Genomic DNA, 13,452 nt, shown 5'->3' on the forward strand with positions numbered 1-13,452 from the left:
TTATGGCAGGGATGAGGCCATGGACAACCGGAGGAGCACCATGACTGGTTTTGTAGCTGAACCCTCTAAGCCATAAATTTTGAAACTTCTCTTAGACACACTTGTATAAAAAAAATCACTTCTGGGTTAAGAGCAACAAGAGAAAAAGGTTTTCATCTCTGCAACTTCTGGAGTAGTTGGACAACTTGTTGGTCAGTTTGCAAAGATGCATGGGCGTTATGTTGTTGGTAGTGCTAGAAGTGTATGATCATGGGAGGATACTGCCAAATTTTTAAAATTAAAAAAAAACACATCTAGGACTCAAATTTGTTATCTTCATTGATGGGAATTGGATTTACACTAAGGTGTTTGTTTCTATGAATGATAGAGATTCTCTTGCAAACTCTTGCACACTCTGGTACACCATGGCATGTAAATACAACACTTACAAGTGCTTGAACATTCTTCTCCAAGGATGAAAATGTGTAGCAATAAAGCTGGTGAATCTTCATTTCAGTTATAAAAGTTCCAAAAATATTTTGCATGAGGTATCATTCACAAGTGATCCAGATCTTAGAAAGTAATATCCAAAGAGGAGTTGTTATCCCTTTGCAAATGAGGAATCATTTCTAGCAGTTTAGTGATAAGGATGCATAATTCAAGGATTTATTCATGTCTTATGAAGTTGTTTTTAGGGGGTTTTCACTTGTTATTTTGAAGTGGAATTGGAACCAGATTTGTAGTCCTTTCACTTGCTTTTTCTAAGGGCTTCTAATTGAAGCAAAATATGTTGGTTTGCAATGCTAAGAGAGCCTACAGGCAACTGTATCATGCAGATTCTGAAGACAAAAATTTGGTATAATCATTAGAGTGTGGAAGCATCACATTTGGCAGTAAAAGCATCCGGAATATTGGAAGGAAAAGAGCAAATAATATGTTCCAAAGAATGTCAACAATATCAGTGTGCATGATAGTAATGAGAATAATCCTTGGAGTTTGAAGAATTTCCTCCAAATATAGCTAATGGATTAAGTAAAATATTTTTGCTTCCCTTGATGATAACTCTCATGAGGTAAGTCCAAATGAAAAGAGCTATCCTCTTCATAGTGAAATTCACTTAATGTTTTTCATCTAGAGATAAGTCTCTCTCTCGTGAAGGAGATTTGAAGGACATTGGTTCACTAAACACTACTTGTCATCTTAATATAAACTTGCACTCGAAAAAATATATTTTATTCCTTATCAAATGTGTAGTCTATCCAACTACAGGATGTCCGATCCATATCAATATTTCTGGTCATTTCAAATTGAAGATGCAGATGTAGTTGCAAAACTTCTTTGTTGACTGAGATTTCAAACAAACATCATAAGATTATTGATGAAATTCTTGTCATGGAAAATGAAACAATTAAAAAAAACACAGAGTTATTCAGACATCAACATATATTTGCCTATTATAAAGGAGCATAAATTATTCTTCAGAAATTCAACTGTCCATCCATTGGGTATACGATTTTTAGTTTTTTGGAGTTTAAAACTACTTTTATCTCCTCTTTGGACACCTCTGCCTCCAAGTATATGTTCATTTCATCACTGATAATGTTGGGAAATAGCTTGATAATTTTCATGATTTCACAAATATTTGCTGCCATTAGACTTTTAAAATGTTGCTTTCTCACTTCAACTATCTCCTTAAAAGATTTATTAACCCTAGAGCTATCTAGCTTATTGTTTTCCCAAAAAATGTTAATGTTTCTTGTATGACTTACGTACTTGTGAAAAAGTTTAGTATTCTTATCACCTTCAAAGAAAAAGATGGTTCTCCTCTTTAGCTTAATGTCTTTTTCCTCTTTGGCAAGGTGTTTTTTTCCCTTCCAACTCTTTGAGAGGATTGATTTCATCTTTAAAAAACACCCCTGCTTTATTATGATTAGAGGTATTTAATTCATTTTTCGACATCCTTTAAATATTTTTGAACAAAGCTTTGAGTTCAATTTGTAGCTTCACCTTTTAGCCTTTTCAGATTGTCTATGAAATGCTTCATGTCTCTATCCTCACTATTACTATCGTAGTGTCTTCAATTCTTGATGACCATGTTATCACTCAGATTTTCCTTAGAAGTTATTAAAAGAAGGAAAGCATCCAAGGTAACCACAAACCAATCTTTTAAGTATAGGTTCCAGCCAACCTACACTCAGAAAAGGCTCTCTCTTTATGATTTAGCTTTGTTTTGATATGATCTTAGGCTAGTTCTTAATGCTTAAGGAATTTTTTTTGTTTGAGTGGTGGAATTAAGAAAATAGATGGGTAGAGAAAGTTTTCATGCCATTGGGCTATGGAGTCAACCGGGAAAGGTTTAATACGATCTGATCAATCACTGAGGTAGGAGTTCACAAGGTAGGCTAGCACAGTAGGGAAAAATCTATAGGTTTGAATGAATGAAAATCTTAACTAGGGCCAAGGGCAATGAAGAATCCTTAACAGGGATTAAGACGAGGAAAGGAAGTATGGTCAGTAGCAAGAGCAATGAAGAATCCTATACGATGGGCCAATAGGGGAAATTAATCACGATAGTAAGGGAGCAACTAAGGATTCCCAGACTAAGGAAATTTAGTAGAAAATATATAGTAAGCAAACAGTTAAAACAAAGAGCACTTAAGCTAATTTTGATGATATTATTCCTTGTTTGCTTTTTCATATTTATAAGAAGAAAATATGATTTTTTTTAACATGAAGAGATAAAAACATTCAGACTTGGAGAAATAATACTTATTTGTTTCCCACTATGCACAAGAATCGAGTGAAATGTCCTCAGCTTTATTTCATAATCCAGTAAATCAGTCCAGTCTTGAGTACAATAGCTCCTTAGATCCAAACAAAAATGTCTACATAGATGCTTTTTAATCCACACTAATTACTTCAACTTGTGAAGCATTTATACAAAATTTAATACAAAATATCTCATAACCATATAAGAATTATTATAGGAAACAAAAAATATCTTCAACATGAAGATAGAGACAGATGGAACACTGTTTGCTCACTCTCCCTTTATTTGTGAATGTGCTAGCTGCTGAATTTCGGATTTGGCTCCTACAATTGCCTTGGTAGTTATGTGCTGGATTCACTCTTATCTTTCACCTACTAATACCCTTTACCTGTGCTGATTGATCCTGTATTACCTGATTTTACCTGGAAGTTATCTTTACCCTATAGATTTACTATAGTAACTTATAGTAAATCAGTCAAACTAGTCCACCATTCATTATCTGGTAATTTTATTCTGATAATTTTCCTGTAAACTTCATCGGCTTTTGTATATTTGGAAAAATTTGGTTTGTTGGTGAACAAGTGCTTGACTTCATGTTCTATGTAGAACATATTTTCTAGGCCATCATAAAGTACGTTTCCTGTAGGCAATGCTTTTACTCCTGAGGAACTAGCTTGGGTTTTGGCTTGTTTATTCAATCTTTCAATATAATCTTCCTGTGTCATTATTTGTCATGTATAACCAGAGGACTAGGAAGTCCTTTTTCTCTCAAGATGCCATATTTTAACATGAATCTGTCAATGTCTACTTGAATGTTCTGACACCTTTTCTCTAAATTAAACATTAGGTTCCTTTTAGTAAGAACCTTTTTTATCTCAATAATGGTTGCTGTTCTGTCCTCAATTTATAATTCATCTAGCTAGTACCTATTTCTATTGTTTAAGAAATAAATCAACTAATTTGCTTCCTCAGGCTTGTCTCCCAGTTCTTCCTTTGTCTTTTGTATGGCTTCCATGGCTATTTTGACTAATTCAGTTTATTCAAAAATAACCTGAATGGAAGGTCGAAATCAATGATATTGGTCCAAAGAATATCCTTGATGTCTCCCAATGGATTTTCTAAAGTCAAACCATTTTCAAGGATTCCTATTCTTTCCACCATCCTTTGGTTTTTTTGAGCATCTTCTTTGTGCTATATTTGTGCAAGTTCACAACTCATTTCTAGACTTGTCACTTGCTCTTTGAGTTTCTTGAGTTTTATCGCCTGGATGCTCATTTGTTCCATAGCCTTAACCAATTCATTTTTCCTTTCCGTTGTTGTCCCTGTACTGGTCAATGTACCTATGGCTGATGTAGTGCCTATTACTGGAAATGTTGTTGCTAATGGATTGTTGGTGCCAAGGAAACTGCCAAGGTGGAGGGTACTGCTGTGGAAACTATAGGTATTACAGTCTGAGGAGCGGTGGCCAGCTCACTTTGCTTATACTGTATCAAATTCTCCAATTCCTTCTCAATTTCCTTCAATTGATCATTCCACTTAAGGACTAGGTCCATAAGTTCTTCCTCCTTTTGTTTTTCTAAAACTTCTGCAGTTTGAGGATGGTGAAGAGGAGGGATCTTGAGCTGCTTCTTTAGTGCAGATATGTCATCATTTTTCTTCTTCATCAGTCGCTCTGCTGCTTTCACATCCTTGGGATCATGTCCTAGCTCTATGACCAAGTCCTCCAAGGACTTTATTCTAGTGTCTTTGGCTTGAGAAGAATATTTTTCCAATTGAAGATGTGTTGATGTGTTATTAAATGAGCTCTGCAGTTGATGAGCTGTGATTGCTTTTTTGGTCAATGTGGAGTAGACCATTTCACTTGTTTTCTTATGTAGCTCTATTTGGTCAATAGGATGAATACCCTTTGCCAAAACTTCAAAATCAGTTTTCAAATAATCAGCCATTGACCTTGGTTGTTGCACAGTTGGCTTGAGAAAGCTCATCTGCATCTTGCCTTCCTTTATGTCAAACGCTGACATAAGCCTTGTTTGGTTTGTTGGAGCCATTATGAGATAATGAGCATAGGTTTGAGCCTTTCGTTTTTTGTTCCTTTCCTTGATTTCTTTGTACTTTTCTTTCATATCCTGGCTCTGACCAAAAGGAGCCCTGAAGGAAGATACCTCTGTGCTCTTTTGCCTTTCTAATGCAGGGACTTGTGAGGTAGATGGTGTACCTCCTTAAGGGATGGTGTGCATGCTGCCAGTTCTTTCTGCAAATGTATTGCCTTTTGTCTCCTCAGTGAACTCTTGCTAAGAAAATGGGTTTAACCTTTTCCTCTTAGCATAGGTTTGATCAATAGGTATAGTGTAAGGAGTGGCCTCCTCTCTGCTTCTTTTTGGATTTTTCGCCTCATTTAGAGGAGTCTGCAAAATGGGGGGATTGCTCATATTTAGTTTTGTTTGATTGAGCTCCTCTGAAATCTCAGGTAGCTATGAATCTTCTGCCTGCTTTGATGATCCTGGTTGGCCTGATGATCCTGGTTGCCCTGATGGCTGTCCACTGTGTTCCTGTGAATGTATTTGGGATTGTGTTTCTCCGGGCACCTGTACAAATATATCTTCATCAAGATTCCTATCTAAATCCATCAATACATTGTCAACTGCAACCTCTGTATTATCTTGATCTATCAAAGTGCCCTCCGCCCATTCAGATTGATTAGCATATTGTTCAATTTCTGGGATTCTATGGTGGATTTAAGGAGATAGCTTATTCTTTTTTCTTCTATTACACATGAAACTGTAGGGATCTTAGGTCCATATGTAACTTTGTTTTAATCTCAGTCCTTGCAGGATTTGATTTGCCTCCCTTCCTGCTTCTCTACTGTTACAAATGAATGGGCCCAATTGATCTTTTATTCTAAGTTGGGCTTTCTTCTTGGTTTTTACAAAGTGTACCTCATCTGAATTGATTATTTCTCTGTAGTACTCCAGAGAAAATAGTCTCATGGGGAGGGAATTTGGCATTTGGTAAGGTGGCAACTCACATCTGTAGATTTTGATTTCTGTATGGTTTTGGTACAAGTACCAATCCCCCACTCTGTACTACTTTGACAACTGTAGGACCCTCCTAATGTTTGCACTAATTCTGGGTGGAGGGCTTCCTAATAGCATAGTTGTCATAGGATATACAAAAAGATCTACGAAATCTATGTAAGAGTATTGAGAATCATAGTGATGGGTCACTGAAGTCTAAAAGATCACTGATCTGGGATTACCTTTGGCATCTAGCTTTTGGAGAGCCATTGGGAATCTATCAGCTTGAAAATACAGGAATAAATGGTACAGAACTGAAGAATACTTGAAAACTCTTTCATTTTCCAACCTCATGAATTGATAATGCATTTTGTTGGCAACATGGAAAATTTTAGGGGCTAATGTTCGCCCAGTGGGCTAATTTTCCATGATTTTTCCATAAAAACGATTCGCCAATTTCCAATTTTATAAAAGACGATTCGCCCAAATTTTAGAATATAAAATTATTTTACCTTAAAAATCGCCAACATTATATAGAGACTATATATAAAATAATTATAAATTTGATTAATTTTACAAATATATCAATAAACATTTATAATTTGCATATTAGGGATTAGTGAGATTCGCCAATGTTTTAAACTTCAAGAAAATTTTTCATCCTTAAAATTTTCCTTGGTTGGCAATAAACTTGGCATAGTCAAACAGGATGGCTAGTGGTTAGTCAAGAGAGTAGATTGACATGAAGGATATTATAATTTCATCAACAAATTCACTAGCGGTGTTGCCTAGCACACAGGATATCATGTCTATGATGTCTCGACCAAGGTTGGAGAATATAGTCCACATGTAAGGGGGAGGGTCCTTTGGGGTGTGCTTTTCTTCCCTAAGGAATGTCTGGAATAACTGAGCCAGTCTGGTCGATGTGATGGTAGGATATTTATTCAGCATATCTCCAATTGAAAGAGGGGTCAGACTTTGGCTTGGCTGTAACTGTAGCATTTGGTTAATGGATTCTACAGTTATAGTAAATAGAACTGACTGGTCAGGGGTTCTCACTGCCCTTTGAATAGGATCATAGTTCATGTGGCAGTAATGTATAATCTTTGGAAATATATGCACTATGTAGAACTGGTATTTGGGTAAACCTGATTCCCAAAGTCCAATGGAATCTGCTTGGTTTAAGTATTGGTCTCTATATTTGCAAAAGAATTTTAAAGGGGATTTTGAGACCGAGGTATCTTTAATCTGAAAGTCCTTGTCTGCAAGTGGAAAGTGGTCTAAATCTCTGTGAGGAGTTGTAATGGGCATAACATTCAAAGAGATTAGGGCTTCCATATTTAGTTCTTGTGGATTCAAAGGCGCGGGCAAAGGGTTTTAGGGAAATTGGCAACAATTGGTTTATTTCAGAGTATTTCAGGACTACCAGGTGACTAATTTGCCAAATTACTTAATATTAAATAAATTTAGCTCGGGTTTGGCAAGAAAACAGGGTTTCTTAGTGAAAGTGGGGTAAATACCTGGTCCCGACTATTTGAACGGAGTAATGGTGCTGGTGCACTATTTGCAGGAAGTGCACGGGTCTGCAAGGTGCTCTGGAGCTCATCGGCTTTGAAAGGTTGATGGTTGGTAGCAGGTTGACAGTTTGAATGTACTCTGCGTTTGCAACAAAATTATTCCCTTTTCCTCTTCTGAAGGAAAAATAATTTGGTGGAATATGCAAATCATCCTCCCTTAGTTATTTTTGGGTCTTTACCCTCGAATTTGGTTTCTCAACTTGAAGAACATAAGGTTTTTTCTTGGTAAAAAACAAAAATAATGAGTATTTTTGGTTTTATCTGCAAATTCAATGATTCTGGCGGGTATATTGGAAAAGAAATGGTTGGCGCCAGCTAACGGATGCGACATTTTGTCGTGTAGTGGAGGTAGTAAGCAGGAGCGATAAGCGGAATCTATCGCACCGCTTTTGGGGACTTGGCGATATTGGGAGAGGTTTGCCTGATGCCATTCATCGGGCGACACATAGAGGCGGGTGAACAGTGAAACTGCTCACATCAGGCAAGTAAAGGTCGGCATCGGAGGCTGCTCGATATGAGCGTTAGCCGTTGGATCTAAAGGGGTTAGATCGTAAGGTGATCGGGAGTGTGACTTGATTGGGGAGTTAATGGAGGGGCCCGACGGGACTTTAATTGCGGGTTAGGGCGGCTTAATGACGTCAGGGGTGATCTATTTGGAGGAAGGTTATTAATTAATCAGTGTTTGATTAATTAATCCCTTTTTTGTTTGGCAGATGGTTATGGCTCTTAATTAGTCACAAATCGACTAATTAATCCCTGTAATTATTTACTTAATATGGTTTATATTCCAAACCATTGGGGCGGGATACTTAACATATGGGTTTTTAATAAATATACGGGAAAGGCGTTTATTTCCTGGAGTTAAATAATATAAATAAATTAAAGTTAATATGAAATGGAAGCGGAAAAGCAAATTGAACTAAGTATAATGTATTGACATTTATTTATACATCCATATCATACTTAGGCTTAATGATTTTTGTGGGTTTTTGTGTAAACAAAGGGGTTTTATGTAGGGTTGATTACTTTTTCTAGGTAAATAATGATTTTACCTTAGGAAAAGGGATTTTTTAGGTGAGATGAATGTTTATGGAGGGAGTGAATGTATGTAAGGGGGTTGTAGTACTTAGACCTTGTAAGTTATTGGGCCGAGGGTCCAGTCCCTCCAGAAATCAGAGAAATGCTCTGAGCCCCTTTAACTTAAGGTTTTAGGTACTTTAATTATTGCTTATGGGAAATTAGTGAAAAGGTAAAATGAATGGGGAAATTAATCACTTGATTTTGTAACTGTTTCATTATCATCCATACTTTAAGCAGATTGATGATAAAAGGAAATGACATGATTTTATCCAATAAATCACCATAATTCTACAACCATCCAACTACTTACCCATCTACACATCCTACCATTTTTTCTACTCTTTATTAAGGTGCACTTAAATTGGCAAACCCTTATCAAAATTTTTCTTTTCTTTTACAATGGAAATCTATCTATGTCTATCCTTATTACATCCAAGGGCTTAGATTAAACTGCTAAGCTCCTTTTATTTTCTCTACCTATATACTTATCTGCCAAGATTAAATAGTTTGGTAAGATTTTATTCTCTATTACTAAGCATGAAATTGAAAACATGAAATAGCCAAGTTTACACTGTTTGACCATTCATGGATTGTGGCAAAGGTAACAAGCTGCACACAATATTTTTATTCTACACCAAAGTAAATGGCAGTGACATTTTGACTTGCACACATTCATGGTCCTTTTTATTTCTTGGGGTTCATTTTTCATCTTTTTGACCTTTTTCATTCTTTTTGTCCTTTCATTTTTCTTTTAGGATATACCATCTTCACATTTTTTTTTTTTTTTGAATAAGGAAAACATTTGCAGAAGCAAAGGTATGTACTTATTACAGAGATGAAATTAGTCAATCATAAATTATGACGCCTATTGGTATAGGAACATAACATACCACAACCTTGGAATACTTTTTATTTAGCTAGTAAGTGATTAAACTTAAAGGGGTCTAGAGGATTCTTACTCTCTGATTCAATTTGCAACAATATAGGGTGAGCTTCCCTAAAGAATTTATGATCTCACTCTCTGTATATAACATCAACTGAGTAGCAACAAAGGATTTATCTAACCTTTTTGAAATTCCACTTATGCCTTTTTAGTTATTTCTCTAGGTAGGTTATTTTTTAATTGGTTCTACATTAATTAACTTTTGAACTTCAAAGAAATGACTGAAAAATCATTTAGAAATGGGGTTTTTCTTGCTGCAAGGGCCCCACTGATTTTCAACTATGCCCTTTCCCTCCTCTTTTTTTGAAACCATGACTTTGCTTTAGATTTATTAGAGTTTCTTCCAATGGAGACTTGGTGGTGATCCTGATTAAGTGCTAAACCCCCTTCCAGACCCTAAAATCACCCACAACGTTATTTCTTTGATCTTGTATGATTAGATGACTTGAATATCTCATCACCTTTATTTTGTGAGGCCTCTTTAATTGGATGACCACCCAAACATGACAAAGAACAAATCCCTGCATCATCTTATGAAGCTTCTGAATACTGGATTTCATGTTTTAAATAATGGATAACTGGCATGAAGAGAATGCCACAATTTCTTGAAGCAAAAGATGGACCCAAATTCCAGTGGGGGCCTTAAAGTCCCCTAAACCTTCCTTAATGTTACAATTTTTTTTGGAACACCCAATAATGGAAGGGAATTATTTTAGTACTGTTTGACAGCATGAGGAATTGATAAAAGGGGACCTACCTTGAAAATTCACAGGAAAACCATGTGTTCCTTCAACCACTTTAGGACCACATACCTTAGACTAGCACTTATCACCTTCAAAAGCTCGAAGTTGGAACAACATTTGAATCAATAGTCTTGAGATTTGCTTGCCCTTTTTCTTCTACCTTGTCTAGACTTCAAACTGGCCTCCAAATTAGAATATGTGGACACCACCATTCATAATTTTTTCTCTCTCTACAATATTCCCACAGAAATGCATGAGAGCCAACCCAATGAAATGAGACTTTTCACTATTCAGAAGTCTAACTTCTAGTTTAAAATCCATTTTCCTTTGGAAATCTTAGTATCTGCAACCAATCTCAGTATTTTCATGAAGATCAATTTCTGCCAGCATTTTAATCACTCTCCTATCTTTGAAATTAAAAATTTTCTCCAAGGAGATAAAATTGACCTATAGCATTACTGAAAATTTCTAAATTCCTCCATAGCTCTAAAGGGAGCTTGAATCTATTGCAAAGATGTTTGTTCCTCTTTCTAGTGAACAAATTTGGGACTTTTCATGAATTGTGGGACAATTCCAACCCCATAACTATCAATTTATTATTTAAAGTTATACCCACAAGATTATAACCCACACAAGGAGAATTCAATTCCCATTTCAAAAAAACCTACAATCGACTTATAACATGCTATTTAATATTTTGTATTTCTTCGCATCCTCGGCTTGTGACATAAAGACGCAACAGGCTACTTTTCATTTTATATACTAACACTCCTAAACAATAATAAAGTATGCCCAAATCTGTCATTTCAAATTACCTATTCAGCTCACCTTTTGGTTTTTCAATTATCGAAGTTGTTACCTATATTGATGAGATCATCTACAACCAAGGCTACAATGACAATATCTGTTAGAGTTTTATCCATGTTACACTAAAAGTATTTTTTCTTCAACAACACTACAATACATTATAGTTTCCATTCAATGGAGAAGTGTACCTTGTAGCAGCCTTGGTCTGTGTGCAAATGGGTTGAATTCACAATAGACTTTATCTATTTTTTTGAGGTGTTTCTCCTTCAATAGTACTTCATCTCAGCATATCCTTTCAATCTACACCTTCAACAGATGCATACCACCTTGGGGTACATGCTACAGATTCTAGTTTTGCTGTGAGGGTATAACAACGATGAAAGATTCTTTTAGGCATCTTATGGTTGTTGTATACAAGCATGCTTGTCTAGTGTTTCCCAAACTTATATAGAGCCATATTTAATATACTTTTATAGTTTGACTTAGATGCTCACTTTTCTTAATTTAGGTGTTTTTCTTAGTACTATTATATGCACATATTTATCTTTAAGAAAAGTGTACAGTAGAGAAGGGTTCTATATTTTGAGCTGGGGACACTCTTCTAGGTAGGAGGCACTCTATTCTCGGGAGATTCTGTCATGCATGTTAGGTGATTTATCTTAGACAGAATTCCAATTCCCTGCCAGACAAGACACTGCTGGACATAGTTCCAAGTCCCTAAATTTTCCAAAAACCCACTTGAGCCTAGCTATCTAGATTAGAATCCTTTACATTCCAGTCATCTCTTGGCTGTGATTTCATAGAGAGATCCCTTTATGGTTTGGTAGGTCTAGCTACCAAACTAGAAACTTGGTCTGTGGTTACCTTCATCGATCTCCTCATCAGCCTGGGACATTGTGGAGGATAACATAGGGCATGACAACTAGGGAGTGCCGATGTGATCTAGTGAATGTAAGGTTCCCAAGTCATGGAAAAATGTAATGCTATTTATGAGGTCAAGACTACCAAGGTGTGTTAGGGAATGATAAGGCATGCTAACACGTGCCAGATAGTACGAAGACATGTCAAATAAGCTAATATGTGCCAATTTCTAAGACATGCCAAGATGTACAAGGGTTCCAAGTCCCTGCCTCCTCTTCTTCCATATGCTATCCACTTATGACATTTCCTTTGCAATATTTGGTGCATTTTCTAGTTATAGGTCATTTATAGGTTATAAATGTCTTCAGAGTTTCACTTCTAATTGAGTATTCAACTAAACATATTGATTCTCTTATACATAACTATTTTTCCCTCCACAAACTTTTCATAAATTCAATAACCATTAGGTAGGGACCTGCAGCTTCGATGCTGCTTTTCTTTTTTAGTAAAATATTGCTGAGACTTTAATTTATTGAAAGTTGTAGAATTTACAATTTATGAAGTTTCAAGGTCTAATTTTTAAAAGTATAATTATTTAAAGGGTGTTAGCTCAATGGAAGAACACCTTCTTTACAAGCAGGAGGTTGGTGGTTCGATTCCATCATGCCCCTGACATCCATATGGAATAGCGACGATAAATTATTGGTGATGAAGGCTCTTTTGACCATCACCAATGAGCTTTGGTGACATTTTTCGACCCTCACCAAAAATATGAAATGGTGACGGTCAATGAACGCCACCATATGTACACATCAATATTGACGACCCCCAAAGGTCTGTAACCATAAATCGTTGTCATTGATATGAAATGTGACGATCGTTGTCTGTCATTATAGTCATTATTCGTGACAAACCTTGAATGTCACCACAACACCTATACTTCTGGCAATGCGGCTTTTGGTGACAGTCAATGAACACCATATATATGCATCAATGATGACGACCATTAAAGATCCATCACAATAAATCATTGTTGTTCATATGAAATGGTGATAGTCACTATCCATCATTATAATCAATATTCATGACGGACCTTGAATGTCACCATAACACCTATACTTTTTGTGGCGCCACCTTTGGTGACGTTCAATTTTTAATGACTGAGGCTATGTTCCGTCACCATTGCTCATATACAATGGCGACGGTCACTATCCGTCATTATAAATCATTATTTTTGACGAACTTTGAATGTCACTACAACACCTATACTTTTGGCGACACCACCTTTGGTGACATTTAGCTTTTGGTGACGAAGGCTATGGTCTGTCACCATTGCTCATATTAAATGGTGATGGTCACCATCCATAATTATAATTCATTATTGGTGACTAACTTTGTATGTAACTACAACACCTATACTTTTAGCGACGCCAACTTTGGTGACGATCAGGTTTTGGTGATGAATGCTCTTTTGATCGTCACCAATGAGCTTATGGTGACATTTTTCGCCCCTCACCAATGTGATTTTTTCTTGTAGTGGTTCCTCCTCCTCCACCTCCTATAGGCCCTACCAGATATGCTCCTCTTGTCTTACCTGCTCAACTTCATGACCTACCACAAGGATATTCTACTAGAATAAACACTTTTGGAGGTGAGAAGGGAATTACTGCAGAACAAC

This window comes from Pinus tabuliformis, chromosome 2_2, assembly GCF_031772625.1.
Source record: "Pinus tabuliformis cultivar Carrire ecotype Pingquan chromosome 2_2, CPIR1, whole genome shotgun sequence".
Classification (NCBI taxonomy): Eukaryota; Viridiplantae; Streptophyta; class Pinopsida; order Pinales; family Pinaceae; genus Pinus; species Pinus tabuliformis.